The 26,034-nt window shown below is 37.8% G+C and overlaps 1 long non-coding RNA gene across 1 annotated transcript in view; it reads right to left on the bottom strand.

Annotated features, from left to right (window-relative positions):
- Positions 1–252: 252 nt before the first annotated feature.
- Positions 253–26,034, bottom strand: part of LOC308558669 — a 45,102-nt gene continuing 19,320 nt past the window's right edge. Inside the window, exons 6-7 of the long non-coding RNA XR_013999041.1 lie at positions 19,614–19,686; positions 253–958 (exon numbers count right to left, since the gene is read on the bottom strand). This is a non-coding gene — a long non-coding RNA (uncharacterized lncRNA). The remainder of the gene's footprint in view (positions 959–19,613; positions 19,687–26,034) is intronic.

Below are 26,034 nucleotides of genomic sequence, written 5' to 3'. Positions count from 1 at the left end.
CCACGGCCATTCCTTTAAAAGCGCATCTGAATTTTATGTGCTGCCTGTTCTTATTGAAGCCCAATAAAAATTTATTTATAGGAGGTATGCATATATTTGAAATAGGAAATAGATGGCTGTCATTAAAATTGGGAATAATTTTCATATTATACAATGTTTAGACATCATTAAAAAGAACTCACGGTTCCAACAGACTAAGAGCTTACATTTGAAGCGGAAAAAAGAACAAACACGAATTGTATGTTTAAGAGCTTATTTTATTACATGCTGCATTCATCTCAAGCTCTATTTTGATGTGAATTTAAGAAGAAATTGGCTTTGTTTCACAGTCGTACCTGGAAGGGTCCTGGCATTTTATGGCAGAAGACTAGTGGCGTGGGAATTAGGTGTCGCCGCTCTTCTGCGATACGATCTCAAACAAGTAATTTCACCTCCCCGGAGCTCACTTTCTCCCCAACAAAGTAAGGGAGAGAGAGCAGTTGGACTCGAGGATCTTTCCATCTTTTATACTCCAAGACCTCATGCTTCTGAGACTTGGATGTGTATGTTAGAAGTACAAGCTGCATCCAGCACTCATGATAGGCTCTTTCCTTCCACCAAGTGGGACTGAGCCGGTTCAACTCAGTTTAAAATGACCGAGGGCCTTCAGGGATGATGATGATGACAGACGAGATTTATTGAGTCCTCAGTACGTGCCAAGCACTGACTGGGAGGTTGCTTGTAGAAACAGCCTGTCTTCAAAGCCAACCTCATCTCCATGCCTCTTGTAATGTGACCTTGCAGCTCCACCAATCAGAAGGTAAGTGTATCTCCTGGTCCTCTGAATCCGGGCTGGTGTGTCACCTGCTTTGGCCAACAGAATGCGACGGGCACAGTGACGTGCCTGCTCTGAGCCCGGATGCCCCTGCATGCTGTTGGAACTCTGCCACCACCCCTGGAACAAGCCCAGGTTAGCCCACTAGAAGATGAAAGAACACGTGGTGAAGACACTTCTGGACACGATCCGTGACCTGTGAGAGCGCCTAGTCAAGAAAAGCAGTTTCCCAGCTGACTCACGGCTAGCCACGGGTACATGAGCCCCTGCGGCCCAGCTCAGCACCGCCACCAAGCTGGAATAATACACGGCTATTGTTTTAAGCCACCAAGTGTTGGTATAGTCTGTTACACAGCATCGTGGTGGCAACAGATAACTGTTACTCCGCTCTAGCCACGTCATATGGCTTCTCATTTACTCCTCACGACAGCCTTATATAAGAGATATTATTACCCACTTTAAAGATAAGGAAACTGAGGCACAGAGAGATTAATTCCTTTGTCCAAGATTACAAAATACTACATTACAAAACACCATCAATTTGTAAGATGCACCATTATTTTATATACCACTGGTAAAGAAAGAGTGCAACTTAAAATAAGATGCATCCTAATTTCAGAGATGTCAAAACGTGACATCTTTCAGTAGTTGCCAGGGGTTAGGTGTGGGGAGGGATGAATAGGTAGAGCACAGAGGGCTCTTAGGGCAGTGAAACTACCCTCTGAAATGTAAAACACCAAGAATAAACGCTAATGTAAATTGTGGCCTTTGGTTGACTATGATGTCTTAGTGGAGGTTCATCATTTGTAACAAAGGCACTACTCTGGGAGGGATGTTGATGGTGGGGGAGGCTACATGGTGGGAATGGGGGTGTAGGGCAATCTCTGTTCCTTCCTCTCAATTTTGCTGTGAACCTAAAACTGCTCTGAAAAATAAGTCCTGTTTTTAAAAACCTGAAAAAGAAGAAATGCATCTTAGAACTGATGAAATGGGGGAGTCAGTGGTGGGGCCCAGTCGTGGGGCTGTTGGTCCGGGCACTTTCACTTATTGAAGTAATTTAAGGCACTTGAGTATTTAATGGGTAGTTTGGGGGTGATCAGCTTTTACAGTTCTCTAGAATGGCAGATGATGCATAAGGAACCCACTTCTCTTAAAAACCCTTTGCTGATGAACTGGGATTTTAATTTTTCCTCTGCCCAGTTTTGCGAACTGAGCTGTATCCCACATACTCTAACCAGGACTCCCGCGCTTTGCTGTATACTTCATTGCCTGCATTATTTCATTAACATTTCCTGTTTCTAAATCCCTGCCTGGTTGGTTGGTCTCCTAAAAATTCCTCCAATTTATCTATGTCTCTTAAAAGAAATTAGATGCTCACTTACTAAATATAGTACTAATGAGACCTAATCACTAGCGCTGAATTAGATTAATTACCTTGCTTGTTTGGAATGTGACACTCATCAATCAATTAATATTCCACATATGTGTGATTGCCTTATTGTATTCCCTAAGACAGATGAGTCTGACCATGGCTTTGGAGGTAATAGCCCAAGATCATATATTGCTTCTTTCTGCCACTCGCTATTTATATAACCTTGACAAAGTACTTAACATCTTTGAAATCCAGTGTCCTCATATAAACACGTAAATGAGCACATACCAGCCTTATCATTCATAGTTTGTTCAGAGAATCAGAATTACTGGAGGAAGACAATGCAGATATATGGATACAGAAATAAGTGCCGATACAGATGTAGATACCTGACTTACTCTTACAGTCGTGGGGGCTGAGACCAGCCAGGTGAGGCTGCTGCTGCTTTGTCTGCTGCTATAGCCCCGAGGCAGCAGGGCTGGCAGTCTAGAAGAGGCGACAAACACGAAGCAGAGAAGGAAGGACAAATAGGAACGCGTGAGGCAGAAGGGAATCTATGACAATGCTCCAGAACCCACAGTGGTCTCACTGTCGCCAAGCTTCCGGCATGAAAGATGAGGGTCTGCTTCTGGATAAACTGCTTCCTTCATCACTGTTTTAAAGGCTACATAATATAATCTTCCCTGGCTAGTTTGGCTCAGTGGTTAGAGTGTTGGTCTGCAGACTGAAAGTCCTGGGTTTGATTCCAGCCAAGGGCACGTACCTTGGTTGCAGGCTCAATCCTGGGCCCTGGTCGGAGCACATGCAGGAGGCAACCAATGGATGTGTCTCTCTCATATCAATGTTTCTCTCCCCTCCACCCTCACTCTCTCTGAAAAAGCAATGGAAAAAAATATCGTTGGGTGAGAATTAAAATAAATAAATATATTAAAGAAATAATAAATAAATAAATAAATAAATAAATAAATAAATAAATAAATAAAAATAAAGGCTGCACAATCTTCTATGGGGTGTACATACCACATTTCCTTGACCCATCCATCCACAGATGGACACTTAAGCTAATATACATCTATAGTCAATAAAACTGAGGGAGGAGACACAGCAGTTGCTGGAGGTGCTGCAGATCTGGCTGACAGCCACGCTGCAGCGAGAACCCACCTATCCTCAGCAGTGTGCAGGAGCCACAGCAGTGCTGGGGGCCCTGCACTCCGTGTTGCCAGATTGAACAAATAAAAATACAAAAACCCAGGTACATTTAAATTTAAATGAGTAAAATTTCCCATATAAAACTGTGACAAATTTTCACACAAACACTTTTTAACACAAATGTGTCCCATGCAGTAATGGCACATACTTATACTAAAAAATTATTTTTGTTCATCTGTTTTATTGGCAACCCTACCGGCACTGGCCTTCAGAGTATATAAAGGTTATTATCACCACTTTACTTCTACCTTTGAAATCACACACAAAATGTCTCTTGTGGGCAAATCCAAACCACAGTGAGGTATCACCCCAAACCCATTAGGGTGGGTTTAGAAAACAGTCTCTTACGGTACTGTTTTTCCTGCCTCTTACAGTACTAAGAAAACAAAAACAGAAAAAAAAAAGTTTGATAATGATACAGAGAAATTGAAACCACTGTGCCCTGTTAGGGATGTAAAATGGTGAAGCTACTATGAAAACAGCATGGAGCATCCTCAAAAAACTAAAAATATAATTGCTATATGATCCAACAATCCCCTTCTGGTATATACAAAAAAAAATCAAAAGCAAGGTCTCAAAGAGATAATATATATATATATATATATATATATATATATATACACACACACACACACACACATATATATATATATGATATAGATAGATATAGAGATAGAGATAGATAGAGATAGAGATAGAGATAGAGATAGATAGATATAGATAGATATAGATAGATATAGATATATAGATATAGATAGATAATGGAATATTATTCAGCCTTAAAAATGAAAGCCCTGCTACATGCTACAATATGGAGGAAGCTTGAGGACAATATGCTAAGTGAAATAAGTGAGTCACAAGACTGTATGATTGCACTTATATGAGGTATGGAAAGGCTGATCAGGCAAAAGCCAAAAGGAGCAACATTAGGAACTTAAAAGGGAACACAACTACAGATGCATTATGGATAAAAACAACATGAGGTTTTAAAAACTCTTGTTTTTCAATAACTTATAATACTTAAGTGAGAGAAGAATCTTGTAGAAAATACTAAATTACTAGAGCTGACTAAAAAAGAAATAGAAATCCCAAATGATCCTAAAACCAATAAATAAAATCACTCACTTTAAATCTTTCTACATAGAAGCACCACGTCAGTTTTACAGTTATGATCTATCAAGTTTCATTTCAATCTTACACAAATTCTATGAAAGAACAGAAAAAGTAGGAAAAATTCCAAGTCATTTTGTGAAGCTAATATAACCTTCACACAAATGGTAGACAAGGACAATATAAGTCCATTATCTCACATATGAACACATATGTAACCCCCTCCCCCCCAAAAAAAAGGGTTGGCAAATCAAACTAAGGAATCAATTTAAAAATTCACGATGACCAAGGTTGGTTTATTATAAGAAAGGCACCTGGTTCACCCTGAGAAATGCCTGGTAATGAACTGTTTCTGGCAACATGGCAGCCTGGATTCATACACTGACTAATTCCACCGAAACCAACTAAAAATTCCACAGAACAGATTTTTAAAAGCCATCTTCCAAGCATCAAAGGGCTCAATGAAAAGTAAACTTACTCTGACCAGAGACTGAAGGGAGGTGAGCACCCAGAGACAATGGAACATTGAAGCTACCCTTCAATGTGAGAGCATTCACTGAGTCCTACGAAATTAATCCTTGGTGTGTCACAGTCTTAAAAGTATAGGAAACTATGCTCAGGGCCACCCAAACAGCTGAGACCCCAAAGCGCCTCAATCTCAAAATAAGGGTGAACTAGAAATAAAACTTTTATTCCACACCCTCAGAGGTCTATAGGAAAAATGCCTGTTTGAAGTCAGTCCCATTAGCAAAGGGGAAAAACCCTCGTAAGAAATTTTAACCATAACCAGTTCTTACACTGGTCTGCAATCTGAGCTAGTTGACACTGGGTGGTCTAAAAAACCCCACGTGGGGGTTTAAAACCAACCACAGAATGGGCAGAAAGGGCTGAAATGGTGTGAGATGGAGAAAAAGGACTTTGGGGGGATTTATATAACCAATGGCCAGGAGGGAAATGAGGAAGGAGATGAAAGTCATACGAGCCAGTTAAAGAAGTTGGGGAGGGGAGAATTTGAGAAGTGAGGTGTACAAGCAGATGGGGTGTATGACAGCAATACATGGGAGATGAAAAAAAGGATATTAATTATTGTTGGGGGCAAAAGCTATAAAAAAGAAAACCACAGACTCAGAATTTTAATTCAAGGCACGGCTACTTATAAGCATCGCATTGTTGGAAGGAAGGAGAGGCCTCACCACACTGTGGCTGGAGTCCACCGCATGCCAGTGTCTCAACAAGGAAAACAGAAGGCTTTCATTTCTGCCTAAACACACATAAGGCCCCCTCCAAGACTGCCTGTGGTCTGCGGGAAGGAAAGGGCCTCTGGCCAATCAGACAGGGAAGATGAGGCACTTTGATGTTCAGCAGGGGAGGGAAAGATGCACTTTGAAAAGTCATGTAAAAAGCTACTGGAATGTGTTATTAATAATATACACAGCATTTATCTGGCAAAATATTTAGACTCCCTAAAGGATTATGGTATGCATGCAGAGTTGTATAAAATCAAGGATTTCATTGATTATTGAGATTTTGTTTTAACCTTAGAACGTGTGGCAAGTATTTCTGTTGATTGAAGAGGGGTGAGTTCCACACGCATATGCCCCTTTCTGGATAAACAAATCGACCAATTTTTACTTGGACATTTATCAAGCTATAAATCTGCCTTTCCAAAGGTATAATTATCTGTTCATTGTTTGTCTAAAGCTGTTCATTATTTCTTTAAATGACCCTTGAGGGTAGAGAGTATAGTGAGAGTCAAGGAAGGCAGATCTTCCTGGCAGGCAGAAAATAGCCAAGTGGTTTTCGAGTTTGCCACAGTGTCCTGAGGTTACTGGTCTGTTATTTCCCAGATCTTTGAGTCTTGTTGTGGTCTCCCCTTGGCCAGTGTAGAATGCCCCAAGAAAATTGCCTTTTCCTATTTTAAGTCTGAAGCTGCCACAAAATGGTGAAAATTAGCAGTTCTTTTGGGGATTTCCAAATCTTAAGGGTTATCTGTAATTTAAAGAAATCCACCTTGTTTGTATTTTGGTGATTTTGACATAGTTAAGACCTGGAGGGCACAGGTCTATTGTAGGGAAATTTACAATGAGATGTGTGGATTCCCCAGGGCGATCTCAAGCACAGTTCAGCCAAAGGGGTGGTCAAAGAGAATTTCATAGGGCACAGTCCATTGAGGTGCAAGGTAAACTTAGTCCACAGTTTCTTTACAGAGATCCATCCTCTAACTGAAAAGAACGTGTTGATATGGAATACATTGGCCTGGTAATATATATATATGCAGAAAAAGATTACAGTCAGAGAGAAGTCTTGGTAAAGGACACTTTCATGTTCTCCGCTTGGGAGCAAAACAGAACACAAGCTGGAACCTCTGTGTGTCGTTCATGATTTCAGTGCCCGGAGTTCCCCAGAGCGCAGAATTACAGCTCACATGTCCGCCGTGATCATTAGAAGGTCACAGGCCACTGACAATTTCATTCACCGAGAAGTTACTCAGTCCTCCCTGAACATCATACTTTTCCTTCTCTACTTTGGGGGGGTGGGGAGGTTGATTTTGATAGTTAGGATCTCACATGTGTATGGAAATCGCGTCCCATAATATGAGAACCCTGATCTAAGTGCACGATCCCCAGCAATAAACCTCTTCCTAGAGCAAGTTGTTGATACTAATGGAAGGTTTTGGCCTGTCTAAAGAGCAGGTATAGAACAGCAACGTGGACATAACCCCCTGGATAGAAAATTCACAGTTACTTTCTAAGTGAGCAAGGGACCCCCACTTACCCAATGGAACCCTTTGCTGTACTTGTTCGGGCTTCCCTGCTTTACAACTAATATAAGTGGGGAAAATGGAGCAGCGTGCACAGTGGGGCACTATTCCTTGGGAAAATAAACTGTGTGTTGTTACTCTTATTCTGTTATCTCCAAGTGTGTGGCTTACTGGGAAACCTGGACTAGGACAAGCAGCCGGGCCATTGGAAGCTCATCTGGGTACAGCTAAAGCGTGTGAGCTGGGCAGAGGAAGTAACCTGGATGTAGGCAGCCTTTTAATAACTGGGGCTCCAATTTGCAGGACAGGAGGCTAAGCAACTAAGTGCCAGGGAACAGCCTGGCCAGTGTGGCTCAGCGGTTGAGCATCGACCTAGGATCCAGGAGATCGCAGTTCGATTCCCCGTCAGGGCACATGCCCAGGTTGCGGGCTGGATCCCCAGTGGGGGGGCGTGCGGGAGGCAGCCGATCAATGACTCTCTCGTCATGGATGTTTCTCTCCCTCTCCCTTCCTCTCTCTGAAATCAATAAATACTTTTTTTTTTTAAGTGTCAGACATTTTTTTTTAAAGAATACAGTGACAATGTGAAGGGATGATACTCTGTGGTGAGAGAACATTTGCAGCTGAATCACCTCAAGTTTTTCCCTTACACAATTGGCTAATTCAAGGAATAGAACATTCCTGGGTATTAAAAAATTCTTATAAATTAAAGCTTATAAATAATAGAAACCTAATATCTTAGATGAGATATAACTGCATATGATTATTTCTTAAAACCGTACACCTAAATATACTATTTATATAGCCGTTCAAGTTAATTAAAAGCCTGTGACTCCATTAGACCAAATTCTCCCTTTGATTATTCTAGCATATAAAATACCAGATAGGCACACCTTCTGTCTTAACATAAAAATACTAATTCCAAGGGTCTAATTTTCTTTTTCTTTTAAGTATATCCTTATTGATTTCAGAGAGAGGAAGGGAGAGGGAGAGAGAGAGAGAAACATCAATTATGAGAGAGTCATTGATCGGCTGCCTCCTGCACACCCCGCACTGGGGATCGAGCCTCCAACTGGGCATGTGCTCTGACCGGGAATTGAACCCCGATCTCCTACATCCTAGGTAGATGCTCAACCACTGAGACATGCCCAGCCGGGGGGGCCTGATTTTCTTAAACATATTTCTACTTCTCAATCTCAAGTTGAAAATACTCTAATTTATTAAAAAATAAATAAAACAACAACAAAATGCCAGCTATCACTTTCATAGACAAACATTACTGAAAAAGACTCATGCCATAAGAATGTTGTTTGTTACTCTGATGTGACCTGCTGGTCCCAATGCTTGTTTGTTACATCAGTGTTTTCATATCTCTAGGAGGGCAGGTTAGCTGACTTCCATGGGTCCAAGTTATCTACAAGATCTACTCCTTTAGTTTACTCTAGCAACAGTCCTTTCCCTCATGTTGGTGACTTCGAGTTATATAAATGTCTTTCCCCTTCTAATTGCAAAGACCTTCATAGTTGATGGGATCCTGAGAGGCAGAACTTTAAATTCTCTCATCTATTTTTTTTCTAATTCTTAGATCCATGAAACTCTTTAAAATACTAATATACATATGTTAGTTATAGATCACATCACTATACTATATCATATATTACTAATATATATGTACACATACAGTCTAATTTGGATATTTCATGTTTGATTTAAGGTCAGAACTTGCAGTATCATTCTGCTCAGATTCCCTTTGAGTCAGAAAATACATTTACCCGAAGTAGTTGCCTTTTTTGTTCCTATCTTCCTTAACAACACAATAAATTAGTCAAGACCACCCCCATGATTAAGACTCAATGCTTTAGATTAGCTCCCTTTTACATACCAAACGATAGAGTAACTATTTTTCAGATCTAAAATGTGCCAGCTGACCAGCCATTAGCCTCCTTTTGGGGCTCAAATTGTCTCAAGTACACATTAAATTGGTTCCTGTGGTCTTCTGACATGACACCATTAATCTTCGAAAGCTTCCCAGCTTTCTGGCACAACTACACACTCCACTCTCACACTGGCCCTTCCCACCCAGACAAAGAATCAAAGATTTCCCCGAGAGGTCCTGTGCTCCTGGGCACCAGAGTGCATCGCAGAGTGAACTTGCTCCTGGGCCCTGTCACTGAACAGGGCTGAACATGACATGTTTCCCCCACAGAATGGCCTGAATTCATTTTTTTCAGCTTTAGAGAGGTAAAATTGACAAGTAAAAATTGAAGGTAATTAAGATATAAAACTTAATGTTTGGACATAGGTACACATTGTGAAATAATCACTATAATCAAGCTGATTAACAAATTCATCACCTCACAGCTACCCTTTTCTTTATTTTCTTTGTTTTGTGGTGAGTAGGCTTAAAGATCCATCCTCTTAGCAAATTTCAAGTACACAGTACAGAACTGCTATCCATAGTCACCATGCTGGACGTCAGACCTCCAGAATTATTCATCCTGCATAACCGAAACTTTGTACCCATTGACCAATATCTTCCCATCTCCCTCTCCACCACACCCCTAGTCACCACCATGCTACTCTCTGCTTCTAGGAAACTATTTTAAATGCCACATATAAGTGAGATCGCGCAATATTTGTCTTTCTGTATTTGACTTATATTACTTAATATAATGCCATCTAGGTTCATCATGTTGATGCAAATGGGAGGATTGCCTTCTTTTTCAAGGCTGAATAATGTTCCTGTGTGTGTAGATAGGTAGATTTAAACACCTTCACTCCATGTTCATTGCCACATTGTTCATAATAGCCAAGATATGGAAACAATCTAAATGTCCATTGATGGATGAATGTATAAAAAAAAGAAATAGTTTAAATAGGAATGCTATACTATCACAAAGATTAATACAAATTCATGCCATTCTACTATGGATGTAGAGGAGAGCACTTTTGGGAGTACCCTAACAATCTCAGCCACGGTCCATCACATCTGAACAACTAGTGAAATCAGAACTGCTATGAAACTTTTCTTAATTTTTAAGTAAATGATTATTTAAGTGAAAAACACTGTATCCAAATATCTTTCTAATAATATGGCAGTAGGATAAGTTAAAATTCCTGAAGTACCCTTTTTATATTTCTTTGATTAAAGTATAACTTACTTTCCTGAAATATTTACTGGACTATTCCTTAGATAGCATTCAAAATTTTTTCAATTTAATGAAAATTAAATATCAACTACAGATATTTGTCACAAAATGGTCTCCTTTTATAACTAACAAAACTAAATAATATTTTAAAACTTCATGCTGATTAAAACAATCACTCCTTTTAATTGGCTTTATCTGGGTGATATAATGTCAATTGTTTAGAAAACCTCTATGGCCTATCGTTTCCATATTAATTTCAGGTGAACCATTTCACAAAGTGAAAATGCGATCCAAGCAAAAGGAGCAATAAAGTTGACATGACAATGAAAATTGGTGACTGAGAACATCAACTCCCTGAGTCCCTTAACATGACAATTTAACCTAACTTCTGTTTCTGCAGCCACAAAAATAAGTAGACTTGGTGGAATAAATCAAGAAAGGCTTAAAGGTCTAGTCTAGTAATGCAGTAGATTAAATCAGGTCGGTAAGTCTCTGACACCCTCCCATAGACGGCAGGGCCCTCTCCTTTGGAATCTGGCTGGGCTTGAGAGCCGTTTGGCCAACAGAATATGCCAGAATATGCCAGAAGTGCTGATTTCCAGAACTAGGGGTTGGCATGTTCTGCTTCCTAGCCTCTTGGAAAACTGGCTCTTGGAACCCTGAGCTACCATGTAAGGAGTCTGATGACTCTTCTAGAAGGATTATGAAAGTACACCCTAAGATTATATGGAAAGAACAAACCACCTGAGCCCAGGCCGGAAGCTGTCCCCAACAAAGCACCAGACATACAAGTGAAACCCTCTGTGGACTCTCCAGACTAGGCTAGCCTCCAGCAAAAAAACCACCAAGTGAACCCAGTTAGTACCATACAGAGTAGAAGAATCACTCAGCTGAGCCCTTTCCAAACTCCTGACCCACAGATCACAAACATAATAAATTGTTTTTACAAACCACAGAATTTGCAATATTTGTCACATTTTAAGTATTTAAAACGGGAACTCTGCTTCAGCAATACTGTAGCCTACATATTCTGAAATACCTCCCATTGCAGGAAACTAAACTGGATAAAACATTTAAAAATATATTTTAAATGCATAGCTAAGCTCACAAGGGATAAGAAAGTATTCAGAAGTAAAGGAGCCCAGGATAAATCTGGACTAGAAAGCAAGGCTAAAGCTGGCAGCTGCCCAAAGCCCTTGGCTCGGAAAAGCAAGATTCTGGGGTTTTAATGGTTGATAGAATGACTTGGGCCTCTACAAAATAGGGAATTGGAATGAAGATGCTGAATAGAGCCCAGAATCTAAAGGACTGTGCCCTGAGTGAAAGAGTAAAGAGAAAAATAGCCCTGCAAAGGTTTATAACTGGGAAACTATTTTTGGCCTTGAACAAGCGGAAAAACTAAAATATTTCTTCTGAGTATCTGTTAGCAGAAGTAGTCTCCAAATGGATTTCAGGTTCCAATTCAAAACTATCTGCATGCTCCAAAAAAGCTAAGAAATTAATTTAAATTGGTCTGAAATTGGGAACAGTTCTGGGTACCTAACAAAAGCAAAGGCAAATGCCCTCTAAAGAGTGGACGCTTGGTAGTGATTTAGGAGAATTTCTACAGAGAAGAGAAGGTGCCGACTTTCACTCATCTCTTCCCAACTCCACATTCAGCAACACAAATTTGGCAGTTTTTATTGGCTATGGTGGGAATATTTACACCACAGAAATTGGAAAGCACCACAAATTGGAGACTTTTTTTTAAAGGAGCCAGTTCATGAGTACAACACTAGGTAAAGGCTTCCATACACGAGTTCACTATTAGAAACTTCACAACAAACCACAAACAACAATCAGTAGAACAACAGCACAATTAAGCTCCTAAAGACTTCGCAAAAATGAATTATAAGATAGAAAATATAAAGTGAGAATCTTTCGTACGCTCACAGAAAAAAGAGAATCACATATATGGGCCAAGGACAAGAGATTATAAAAAGTGATTAATAGATTTGAAAAGAATTTAAGACTGTGGAACAATGAGATAAAGGAACTTGGAAATCTTTAATTGTCCAGTAATCTAGTGAGATTATGTGCTGTTGGCTGGAGAATACATCTAAAAACAATAAACTCTACAGTGTTCCCACCAGCTGCAGTTCGCCACCACTCCTTGCCCTCTTTCAGGAAACAGGCTTCTGGGGTCACATTTTTTTACTCACTCCAAATGGATTTATTGCCGTATTTGGTGAATTAAAACAATTCCTGCTTTTTTGAATTTCTATATTTCATTATGAAATATGTCTTCCTTACAAATATTGCAGATGTTCACATAATGAACATCCAGTATGATATTGTGATATAGTAAGAAATACGTATTTGGTCTTCATCACCCCTTCCTGGTACAGAGCTCCTAAAACTGTTGGAATTCTACTAGTGAGAGCAGTGACATAAGTCACTGTAATGAGACAACTCTTGGTGGGGCCCTAGATGGCTTCAGCATGAGTGACTAGTGGCCGGAAAGAACAAACCTTGGTTCAAAGCTTGGAACTTTCAGCCTGGCTGGGTGTGGCTCAGCAGTTGAGCATCAGCCTAGGATCCAGGAGATCTTGGTTTGATTCCTGATCAGAGCACATGCCGGGGTTGTGGGCTCGACCCCTAGTTGGGGGCGTGCAGAAGGCAGGCGGTCAATGACTCTCTCATCACTGATGTTTCTCTCTCTTTCTCCTTCTCTCTTCCTCTCTCTGAAATCAATAAAGATATATTTATTTAAAAAAAAGAAAAAAACAACAACAAAAGCTTAGAACTTTCAGCCCCACATCCCAACAGTGAAATCACTGGATCATACAGTAAATATATACATAACTTCCAAAAAAATTGGCAGTTTCTCGTACTGTATCATTTTATATTCTCTCTCGCAATGTATGAAAGGAACAGCTGTTCCACATTCTTGCTCACACTATTGTTAGTCTATTTAATTTCAGCCACTCTGGTGAATGTATACCGAGTGGTCTCTCATTGTGGTTTTAATTAGCATTTCCCTCATAATTAACAATGTTGAGGATCTTTTCATGGACTTACTGACTTTGGCCTATCTTCTTTTACAAAGTGTTTGTTCAAAAATTTCCCCCACTGTTCAGTGGACATCTTTTAATTTTCATCTACTTATTATTGATTTATATGCGTTCTTTATATATTCTGGATACCGAATATACAGGGGTGGACAAAAGTAGGTTTACAGTTGTGAGTATGAGAAAGAGAGTTTATTCTAGTGTTGTTTATTAATTATTGTATTATTTTCCATATGAATTGTAACCCTACTTTTGCCCACCCATGTGTGTGTGTGTGTGTGTGTATACATATATATATATATATATGGAATATTTTCTCTCCCAGTTCATGGCTTGCTTTTTTATTTTCTTAACAGTGTTTTTCCAAGAGCAAAAAAGTTAAAATTTTTATGAAGCTCAATTTATGAGATATTTTTTCTTCTATAATTCATGATTTTTGTGTACTACCTACCTAAAAAAAAATTTGTCTATCTCAAGACCAAAAAGAGTTTCTCTTGTAATTTTACTTTTATAGCTGTATATTTAATGTTTCATTTATATTTATATAAATTTATTTATATTTTATTTTATTTCTAGTAAATTTTTATGTAGAGTATGAGATAAATTAGGGTTTTATTTCTTCCCTGTGGATATCCAGTTATTCTAGCACCATTTATTGGAAAGACTATTCTTTCCCCTTGATTACCTGCAAATTGTTGAAAGTTAATTGACCATATATAGATATGGACATATTTCTGTCTATTCTATTCTATTAATCTATTTTTCCATCTTAATATCAATACCACACTATCTTGATTACTCTAGCATTATAGTAAATAGTCACATCAGATAATAGATGTCTTGTGTTATTTTTCTTCTTAAAGATTTTTTTGGGAGAGAGCTATTCTAACTTTTTCTTTTCTATATACTCTTTAGTATCAACTTGCCCTATTGTACAAAAAAAATAAGTTTTCTGGAATTTCAATTGTGACTGCACCAAAACTAGAGGTCAATTTGGAAAGGAATATCATCACAAAGAACTGTCATCCCAGCAACATTCCTTCCAACTCATAAATATGGCCCATCTCCCTCTTTACTTAGGTCTTGAATAATTTCCCTCAGCAACACTCTTCTATTATACAGGTTTTTCAGGTATTTTACTAAATTTATGTCTGAATGTTTCATATTTTAGGATACTTTTTAAAGTAGTGATTTAAAATGTTCTATTTCAATTATTCATTTCTAGTATTTAAAAATATAATTTGTTTTTGTATCTTGACCTTAAATCCTACCAAGTAAGTAAACTCACTTGTTAAGAATATCCCCAAGACTGACATGATTTTAGATGCTTTATAAATGGCATTTTTATTTCAATTTCCAATTGTTCTTTTTTTAAAGCATTTGAACAATTCAATTTATATTTTTGTTTCAACATAAGGGTTTTTTTATTTACTGAATTTATTAGCGTGACACTGGTTAATAAAATTATATAGGTTTCAGGTATACGATTCTATAATACATTATCTGTATATTGTATGTGTATTCACCACCATAAGTCAAGTCTCCTTCTATTACTCATATAAAGATAAAATTGGTTTTTGTAAATTAAATTGTATCATGAGAATTTACTAAAATCACTTATTAGCTCTAGAAGCTTTCTGGTAGATTTCTTAGGACTTTGTATCTACAAGTTACCATTTAATCATAATCTCAAGATAATGACATGAGACTCATATTTCTCTTCTAATTTATGTGCTTTTAATTTATTTTTCTTTCCTTATTTCATAAACTAATACTTCCAGTACCATGTTGAATTGAAATGGTAAGTGTATATTCTTATGTTATTCCCAATCTTAAGATATAGTGTATATGTTTTTTATGTTTTGTTTTTTGTTTTGTTTTTTGTTTTTGTTTTTTACCATTAATGATGTCAGTATGTCAGTAGGTTTTGTTGTAGATGTCTTCTATCAGGCTGAGGAACGTCACTTCTATTTCAGGTTTGCTGAGATATTTTTATCATAAAATGGTATTTCATAATTTTTTTTCTACATCTAATAACATGACTGTGCAGTATTTTTCTTTAATTTTGTTAATATGATATATTGATTTCTTTTTTAAATATTAAATCAACCAGGCATTTTTGGGTCATGTTATGTAATACTTTTATATATTCCTAGATTCAATTTACTAATATTTAAAAAAAATTCTGTCTTTGCTCATGATAGAGGCTGGAATGCAGTTTTCTTCTTTCCTGTGACTACTTTGTGTGGTTTTGGTATCACGGGAATGCTGAACCCAAAACGCGAGCTGAGAAGTGCTCCCCCGCCCTCTCTCATCAAAGGTTCCCGTGCAAGGCTGAAACTACTTACTCCTGAAACGTCTGATGGAATCTACCGGTGAAGAAATCGGAGTCTGGGGATTGATTCATTTTTGGAGAGGTAGTTAATTACAAGGTATTGTGTGATGATAGGATATGATACTTATATCATATAATCATATAAAGATATTTAATTATAAATTCAATTCAAGCAAATGTTCTGTTCTTTTTGAATCGGTTTTGGTAATATGTATTCAAGGAATCTGTCCATTTGTCATGGTTGTTTAGTCTATTGGTATAAAGTTAGTCATAATATTCCTTTATTATTGTTTCAATGAATGTATCCTTATAATGATATTTTGGGTTGTTTCTCTTTTTTTCTTAACCAGTCTAGCTAGAAGGATATCAGTGTTATCACGGTTTTGTTTTTTTTCCCCCCAAATAACCAACTTTTGGCTTCATTGGGTTTTTAAATTTTTTCATTGATTTTTACTCTTTAGTATTTTTTTTCTCCTTACTTTTGGTTTAATTTGTTCTTTTTTCTCTAGGTTATTATGGTAAAAGCTTAAATTGATGATTTTAAAACTTTCTGTTTTCCTAGTAACTAGACAAGACATTGTGAATGCTGTGTTACCTATAATCCCACAAATTTTGGTATCCTTTTATTTCCTTTTTCATTCCATTCAATATATTTTCTAATTTCTCTATAATTTACTCTTTGACTCATAGGTTGAATTTCCACATACTTGGGGATTTTCCAGATATCTTCTATAATTGGCTTCCAATTTAATTTTGTTGCGGTCAGAGAAAATATTACGCATGAACTGTTACTCACGCTTCCGACACCAAATGTCTGTGGGTTTCCCCCCAGACCAACCAGTTCTCCGACCCTTCAGATACCCACTGGAGGTCCTACCATTCGGTTCAGTTCTGACACTGACTATCCAGAATTAGTGCAGCCCCCGCAGGTGAAGGGCTGCGTCCCGCATGGCCTCTGCCACTTCAGATGCCAATCACAAATGCCCCTGGACTTCTCACTGACCTGCTCTGCGTCAGAGGTTGCCGCACCCCCTCCTCAGGCTCAACACTTTGCTATAATTTCTCAGAAAACTCAGAGAAACAATTTACTTACTATTACCAGATTATTATAAAGAATACACCTCAGAAACAGCCAAAAGGAAAAAATGCATGGAGCTAGGTATGGATGGGCAGAAGGGGTGCAGAGCTTACATGCCCCCTCTGGGGGCACCACCCTCCTGGGACCTCCGTGTGCTCACGAACACAGACGCTCTCAACCCCAACATTTCGGGCTGTTCTTTTTTAATGGAGGTTTCCTTATGTCGACATGGTTGATACAATCACTAACTGAGGAACTCGATCTCCCACCCCGTCCCCTTCCCAGAGGTTTGGGGAGCAGAGATGAACGTTCTGTCCAGCCACGCCTTGGTCTTTCTGGTGACTGGCACCCATCCTGAAGCTATCTAGGAGCCCCAGCCAGCAGACATCTCATGAATGCACAAAAGGACTCTTCAATGCTCTGAGATTCCAAAGGTTTTAGGAGCTATGTGCCAAAAGCCAGGACACAGGCTAAATATATATTTTGACTTATACTTCAGTGTATGGTTTGAATTCATTAAAATACATTGACACCTGTGATCCATTTTCGAGAATGTTTGCGTGCACTTAAAAATAATGTGTTTTTATTTTTTTGGATATCATCTTCCATAAGTGCTCATTAGGTTAATGTGGGTAACAGTGGGTGATAGTTTCTCTTCTGTATCCTTACCAACTTTCTACTTGCTCTATCAGTTAGTGGGAGCAGAGAGCTGAAACCTCCAAATATAACTGTGAATTTGTCTATTTTTCCTGTCATTTTGGACAGTTTTTGCTGCACGTACGTTAACACTCCGTTATTGATATATACTTATTGAGGATTTTATGTCGTTTTGATGTAAGAATCCTTTTATTATCATTATAAAACCTAACTCTTTATCCCTGATAATACCCAATAATATTACTTGTTTTGAAGTCTATTTTATGTGATATTAACATAGCTGCTGCTTCTTACTAATCTTAGTTTTGCCTGGCATATCTTTTTTAATCTTTTTCCTTTAAATTTATCTGTATCTTTACATGTAAACTGAGCTTCTTATAGACATCATATAATTTTTATCTAGTCTGACAATATCTTTTCATTGAGATGTAATGAACACTTACATTTAATGTAGGTATTGATGTGGTTTGGCTTGTATGTGCATCTTTGTTATTTGTGTTGTTTTTTTCTTTTGTTCATCTGTTTTTACTAATTTTATTCTATTTTTTTCTTACTTCATTTGAAATTAATTGTATTTTACTATTCCATTTATCTCCACTAATATCTCTTTGATTTTTTAATGGTTGCTATAGAGGTTAGAATAATAGTGTCTAATACAACCTAACTTCAAGTAATCTTAATCTTAATCTGAGCAAGACCAATATTAATGTCTGTTAATTCAATCATCTCTGTCATATCTGTGTTTGTTGCTATTGAGGGATTTTTTAACTTCTTTATGAATTACATTTTCTTGCTTCCTGGAATGTCTAGTAATTTTTAATAGTGTACTGGACCTCTTGAATGTTATGTTTTTGAGTGTATGAACTTGGCTGTCTTCTTTAACGAGAGCTGGGCTTTGTTTTGGCCTTTCAGTGCCTTTTTTAAAGCTCTAATAGGAAAATTCTAGGTTGATTTATAGATTGAGGGAGACCTATGGCGAACGGCGATTTTCCTTAGAGTCTCTCCCTGGATACTGATCGAACTTTTTAAATCCATGACATCTGTGCTTTCACAATAACTCCCAGTTTTACTTGAGCTTATTTGTGTACTTTTCTGTTCCTTACAAAAATGAAAGAGTGGGAAGAATAGGAGAAAAAGAAGAAATAAAAGAGCGAACACTTGCATGGGGCTTACTATGTGCCAGGAAGTATCGTCATACACACGCACACACGCATCCTTGTACAGCTCCACACGAGAAGACACTACCATTGCACGCCCCTTCCAGCACATGAAGGAAAAGCAGACAGGTTAGGCACGGATGAGTCCACACAGCTAAGAAGCGAAGTGGGCTTTTCACCCAGGCAGTAAGTCCTCTAGAGCCTATGTCTCTAACCACGACATTATAGTCACTTTCTGAAAAGTATCTGTATTAGTTTGCTAAGGCTGCCATAACGGAACACTGAGGGTGCCTTCAACAACAGGGTGCCTTCTCGCAATTCTGGAGGAGGCTAGGAGTTCAAGATCAAAGTGTCTGCAGGTTTGGTTTCTTCTGAGGCCTCTCCTTAGCTTGCAAATAATCATCTTCTGACCATGTCCTCATGTAGCTTCTGCTCTGTGCATATGTGTAACTGGGGTCTCTTTCTCTCCTTATTAGAAGAACAGTTATATTGGATCAGGGCCCCGCTTTTATAATCTCATTTTACCCATATCATCTCTTTAAAGATGCTATCTCCAAATGCAGTCACACTGGGGGTTATGAATTTAGGAACACAACTCAGTCCATAACAAACAGTCCCTAAATCTTCAGATGGAAAACTCACCTCAGAAAGCTGGTTTCCTGATACCAGAGTAAATCACTTAGCTAAGACAAATGCATAAATCAGTGAAAAACAAACACCTGAACACCATACATTTATTCAGATGTAAATGTTAGAGTTAATTTCAGTTATATAAAGGGTAAAATCATGAGCATACTATACATGCACTAATAATTTAAAGCGAATTGGGAATCCTTCAGAACCTATGACCTAGAAAAGCATCCTGCTCTATGTACATAGTTATGTTTTTGTGAAGATGGAAAATAATTAGCTAATACATACCTAGCACTCTATGTCTTCCTTCATCCTTCATCTTCCAACAAGAAGCAGTTTCTACCTGGACACTCTTACATGCCTATGAGAAGGGGAAAAATAATTTAATGGTCTACAAGATTTATTGCATGAAAATCTGAGTCACATTGTAGGCTTAAAAAATTTCAGTAAGGTGCTGAACCTATTATTACCCTGAGTTACTGCCCTAAAGCTTCAAATTTTATTTTCTAAAAATCTGTGAGGTATGAGGGATATTTTAAGGGACAACCTTAATTGTTTATACATTTTTTAAAGTATGTATTATACATATCTTAGCTTTACCCATTGTTTTGCAAATTACTCATTTATACATTCCCAAAATATGCATGCCTTCCAGGCTGAGCTTAGCACCTTGAGCTTGGTGAACTCTGAATATGTCATTTTCAATAGAGACATTCTTTTAAATAAATGTATGCTTTCCTATTATGAACAGTAATGCCAACTGCCCAAAAATGACAAGAAAAAAACCCAACTCAATGCATGTATTAAAAGTAAAGTATGGGAATATATTATTTCAAAGTCATTTCCAGTAGCTAGTAGCTACGATTCTAAAATTAAGTAAATTTACATAGTCTAACACATTTTCATCTTAAAAGACTTATATAAAGAAGTCGACTCTTTGTAGAATGTCATGCTTTGGACGATCATTTAAATTAATGTTCTGCAAATGACAATTCATCTTATTTAGCAGATTAGCTCACATAATTAGTTTACATACACATGACTGGAACAATGGAGTTCTCTCGTAATTGTCCATAATTAGAATATTAACTTACTGCCCTACTTTTCCAATTTCCAACCAAATTGACTTAATAATTATTTGGTGTTTACTTAGGTTATGTTTTTATTGATAAACTTAGATATCTACTTGAGGAAAGCTCGAATACAACTTGCTTAAAGGGGGAAGAAGGTAAAACATTTAGGTTAATGTCAGAGTAGTTAAATATGTCCATCTTGGAAACAGATGCGAAGGATTTGACTCTTTTCTGGTAACAACCTAAAAGCTAAAAAAGAAAAAAACATATATATCATCTTAAAAGCCTTATCCATGCAGAACACAGACATATTAGAGTTTTGTTTGAATCTGATTTTAAAATCTACGGCAATTCTACATCATTTGTCTCTGACAGTCAAATCACCAGGGAAGAATTAATCTATCGGAATTACTGTCTCTTCCTCTTGTTTCTCTCCTCTGTCTGCTGCAATTATTACTTCTCCTTAACTTCTGCTTTTCCACTTTCTTTTTGTCCTGTTTGTCCTTTCCTTTCCTAATGTCAAAAAAGCTTGCTTAATTAAGTCACAGCTACTACACCTGACATCCTAGAATTTCATAATTAAAGGCTTTACTGTTGTAGAAATTTCTGTCCCGGCCATGGCAGAAAATAATGGGTTTTGGAATATATGAGAGTTAGGTCTAATCTAGAATTTTTCTAGCATCACACAAGATAAGTCAAATAAGTGAGAATTAGTTATATTTCAACCTTATTTCATGAATAAGAATACTGCAATTATGGAGATGCCATTTTCAAGTTTATTACTTTAAAGTCTATTTTAAGGCTCTACCTGAAGGCTTTAGAAAACAAGTAGCTGCTATGGGTTCAATGGTCTCCCATCCCCAGTCCTACCTTGAAGTCCTAACCTGTACCTCAGATTGTGACCTTATCTGAAGGTAGGGTCTTTACAGAGGTGATCAAGTTAAATGAAGTCATTAGAGTGGGCCCCAGTCTAATGTAACTGGTCTCCTTATAAAAAGGGGACATTTGGAGACAGACACATGCATACAGTTAAGTATTCCATGTGACATCAGGGTGGTGCATATATAAGCTGAAGCACACCAGAGATTTCCAGAGAGCCACCAGAAGCTAGGGTACCAATGTGGAGCTGATTCTTCCTCTAAGTTCACAGGAGAACCAAACCCTGCCAACCACCTTGATTTTAGAATTGTAGCCTCCAGAACAGTGAGACAATACATTTCTGTTGTTTAAGCCCCTCAGTTTGTGGTACCTTTGTTACAGCAGCAATAGCAAACTAATACAGTAGCTAACTTTCATGTTATTTTATTTTTAACTTCGGGGTTTCAAATTCTGATCATGTTTTCATTTGGGTTGAAGACTCATTGCTACCAAGGATGAAAAAACAAAATGAGAGCAGAAGTTGACTGTTACATTAAAATGGTCATTGGTATTACTGATAAACTTTAGCATCATTGTGTCAGAAAGGTCAGCATTTTAAAATAAGACTTTTCCAGAATGCAAGGTTGATATAACATCCAAAAAATCAGTTATTGTAACACATGATATCAATAGCATAAAGGAGAAAAACCACATGATCATCTCCATGACAAAAAACAACAATTTCTCATGATGAAAATAATCAATAAACTAAGAATAGACGGAAAATGCCTCAACTCAATGAAGGACACCTGCAATGAAGCCACAGCTAACACCATACTTAATGATGGAAGACTGAATGATCATACTCACACTTCCTGCTTTTAAAACTTATTATAAAACAACAGTGATCGAAACAATTTGTTATGGTAACAATGAACATATAGGTTATAGGCGTACATTAGAGAGTCCAGAAATAAACACCCATACATATCAATAACATTTGAACAGTGTGGTGAGACAATTCAATGGGCAGTGAATAGAATAGTCTTATATACAACTGGATAGACACATGTAAAAGCATGAAGTTGGAACCATTCCTCATAGCATATACAAAAATTAACTCAAAATGTTCCACTCTAAATGGTAACTCTAAATTTAAGAGCTAATACTATAGAAGTCTTAGAAGATAACATAGGAGTAAAGCTTCATGACCTTGGGCTAGGAAAAGCCTTCTTAGATATGACAGCAAAACTATAAGCAATAAATAAATAAATGAGACGGTATTAGTCAGGGTTCTCTAGAGAAACAAATCAAACAGGATGTATATATATATATAGAAAGCAATTTCTATACATATATAGAAAGACATATGTAGAAAGAGAGAGGAAATGACTAATACAATTATGAAGACTGAGACGTCCCAAGATCTACAGTCAGTGAACTGAAGAGCCCAGGAAAGCCAATGATGTGAGTTCCAGTCCCATAGCCAGCAGGCTTGAGACCCCAGAAGAGTTGCTATTTTGTTCAAGTTCCAAAGGCAAGAAAAGACTAATGTTCCAGCTCAAGCAATCAGGCAGAAGGAGTTCCTCTAACTCAAGGGAGGGTCAGCCTTTATGTTCTATCCATGTTTTCAACTGATTAGACAAGGGCCACCCACATTAGGGAGAGCAATCTGCTTTACTCAGTCCACTGATACAAATGTTAATGTCATCCAAAAACACCCAAACAGACACACCAGAGTAATGTCTGATCAAATATCTAGGCATCCCCGCCATGGCCCCATTAAGTTGATCACATAGACTTTATCAAAATTTTTAACTTTTGTGCTATACACATTATATCAAAAAAGTAAAAGACAACACATAAAATAAGAGAAAATATTTGCAAACCATATATCTGACAAAAGACTTATAAAGTATCTCATAAAGAGCTCTTATAACTTTTACTATATAAAAGATAAGTAACCTAAATTAAAAATGAGCAAAGGATCTGAACAGGCATTTTTCCAAATAGATTCATGTGGCCAATCAGCATATGAAAAGATGGCCAACATCATTAGCCACTAGGGAAATGCAAACAAAAACCACCATGAGATACCGTCTCATACCCACTAGGGTGGCCATAATAAAAAAGAAAGACAGTAACACAAGTTGGGGATAATGTAAAGAAATTGCAGCTCTCATACCTTGCTGGTGGGAATGCAAAATGGTGCAGTTTGTCATTCCTCAAAATTTAAATATAGATTTATACCATGTTACCAAGCAATTCCACCCATTTAGAAGTGTACAAATCCCCACATTTCACTATACTTTTTTTCACTATGTGTTCTTTAAAGATTGTGTGTGTGTGTGTGTATAAAATATATATATATATATATACACACACACATATATATATGCCCTATTCTTATTTAATTACAAATAAACCAAATGCAGAACTCTGAAGCCACCGTATATAAACAAATAGCTATTATTTTAAAGTCATACAAATTCATACTTGCCAATTAAGAATGTAACAAAATACTAAGCAGAGTTTTTCAAAATAAAATACAATTAAACTTTCAAAAACTGGAAATTGTGTAAGATATTATACAATTATATCATACTGTTGGGCTGAACTGTGTCCTGTAAAAATTTGTATGTTGAAGCCCTAACCCCCAGCACCTCAGAATGAGACTGTATTTGGAGACAAGGCCCTTAAAGACGGCCTCCCAGGTAAAGTTGCCCTCCCAACACCAGACTTGGGACACAGCCAGGGCCTTGCAGTCTCCGAAGAGAGATGCGGTCGAGGACACAGGCCCCGTCACTGTTCATGTTCCTATGCCCATCTGCATCCCTAGCCTGAGCTCTACACACTACGATTCTTTATCTGAGGCCTCAGCCGTGGCCCTCTCAGGCGCCTCTGCCAAGGTCTTCTTATGTGGCCAAGGGGAAAATCTTGAAGACAGTGTCCCCCCACTCTCAGGATCTAGTACTTGACCATTCCTAGCCCTCCCCCCATACTTCCCCACCCCGCTTGAGGTCCATAAAGATGCCAGAGCCTTTTGTTGGGGGTCCCCTCAACAGCGAGATGACCCCAATGTCTGCACTTGAGCCACCTGACCCTGGAGCAGTGATCTACTTCATGGGGAGAAATGAAACAGGAGAAGGTGGCATTTTCTCCAGTTATAGCGTCTTCTTTACACCATCTCAGTAAATGATGAAAGACTTAACTCTTTTATTTTTGGCTTGTTACTTTAATCAGCTACTCTGACATTTGGCAGCTCAGCTCTCTCTTTCCCAGCTCACTAGAGCTCCTGGTACGGCTGTAGATGCATCCAGGTTATCACATACCCTACACAATAAAATCAGGCCAACTCTGAAACCCCCTCTTCTTGAGCTGGGTGGTTTCTCCCAACAAAGAAGCAATAATGGACAATGAACAAGAGTCTGGGGAGCAGGCCTGACTGTGTAGTCTATGCAGTTGAGACTTTCTAATGTGATTTTATTATTTATCTTTCAATGCTATGGATCAAACACATTTGTACTCAAGCATAATTACCAAAACATATTTCTCATAATCAAAGAATCTTATCCACTCTGCCACACATTAATATGAATTTATCAAAATGTTTTTCAAGTAAAAGAAAACTCTCAACACAAAGCAACTAAAGTAATAAAGAAAATCTACCGACGATCCTAGATGACAGGCCAAGAAGTGGGACAGGCGTTAGGCACGGTTTGATTACAATGTAATATCTCAGTCTTCCTGTGATTCTCTCGGCCTTTCTTGCTCTATGTGACCTTCTTATCCATGAGAAGGCTTTATTGACACAAAAAAAAGGACTTCCAGAGGTTGTAGACCTCATATCAGTGGGTTATCCCACCCAAAGCAAAAGAAAGACTTGGCTTTCCCAGAGTCTCCTCGCTCTGGTGCTACGAGCTGTGGTCACATGCCAATTCCTGAGCCAATCTCAGCTTGAGGAGAATGTTTTTCCAGTTGGCTTTGTTTAGGTCCTGGGCTCTGTTCCTAGAGCTAGTGGATGCAGTTATTATCTTCCCTAAAACCACCTAAAACCCAAATCAAAGTCAGGGTCTGTTGAGAAGAGGTGGGTACTGGGGAGGCAACTACAAATGTCAAAGAAACTGTGCAAGAAAAAACTGATTATACTTTATGTATTTGGTCCAGAAATTTACATACCGCAAATTTTCTTCCTACTCCTTGCTTAATTAATACACATGCATTTTGCACAACCGCTTTTGGGGGCCATATTTAAAGTAATGCACATCAGAATTCTTCTTAAGGAAAATTTCTTTGCCATTAACAAATTGAAAAACATATCATTATTATAATCACTTTCTGGGAACATATATATTTAGAGTAGTACTGGATAGATTAACCTAAGAAAGATTACAACAACTTCAAAAGTATCTCAGTCATTTCCATTCCTAAAAATTGGTGAAAAGAAATGACTTGAAACACTCAATAGATGCTAGTGTCAGTTATATGGGGGGTTAGCCTCTGTATAGATTAGAACAAAACAAGTAGCAATGATCTACCTGCAGTTCGTCAAAGGCAAGAAAAATGAAAAGAACTACCTCGAGGCCTACAGAATGTCTTCATTTGCCTGCCCCAAACGCTGAGTGCTTTCTAAGATGTAGACTCCAGCAAACAAACGTATTAGCTACTTCTTACAGTTAGTGCTGATGCTATATTTAACCAATTTTAAATAGTCATTGGTGTAAAGTATGTAATATACTTATCACTCTCATTCAGTCTAATTCATTCATACTGAAAAG

This window comes from Miniopterus schreibersii, assembly GCF_964146895.1.
Source record: "Miniopterus schreibersii genome assembly, chromosome: 1".
NCBI classification, from domain to species: Eukaryota; Metazoa; Chordata; class Mammalia; order Chiroptera; family Miniopteridae; genus Miniopterus; species Miniopterus schreibersii.
This window is presented reverse-complemented; position numbering and strand designations above follow the sequence as displayed.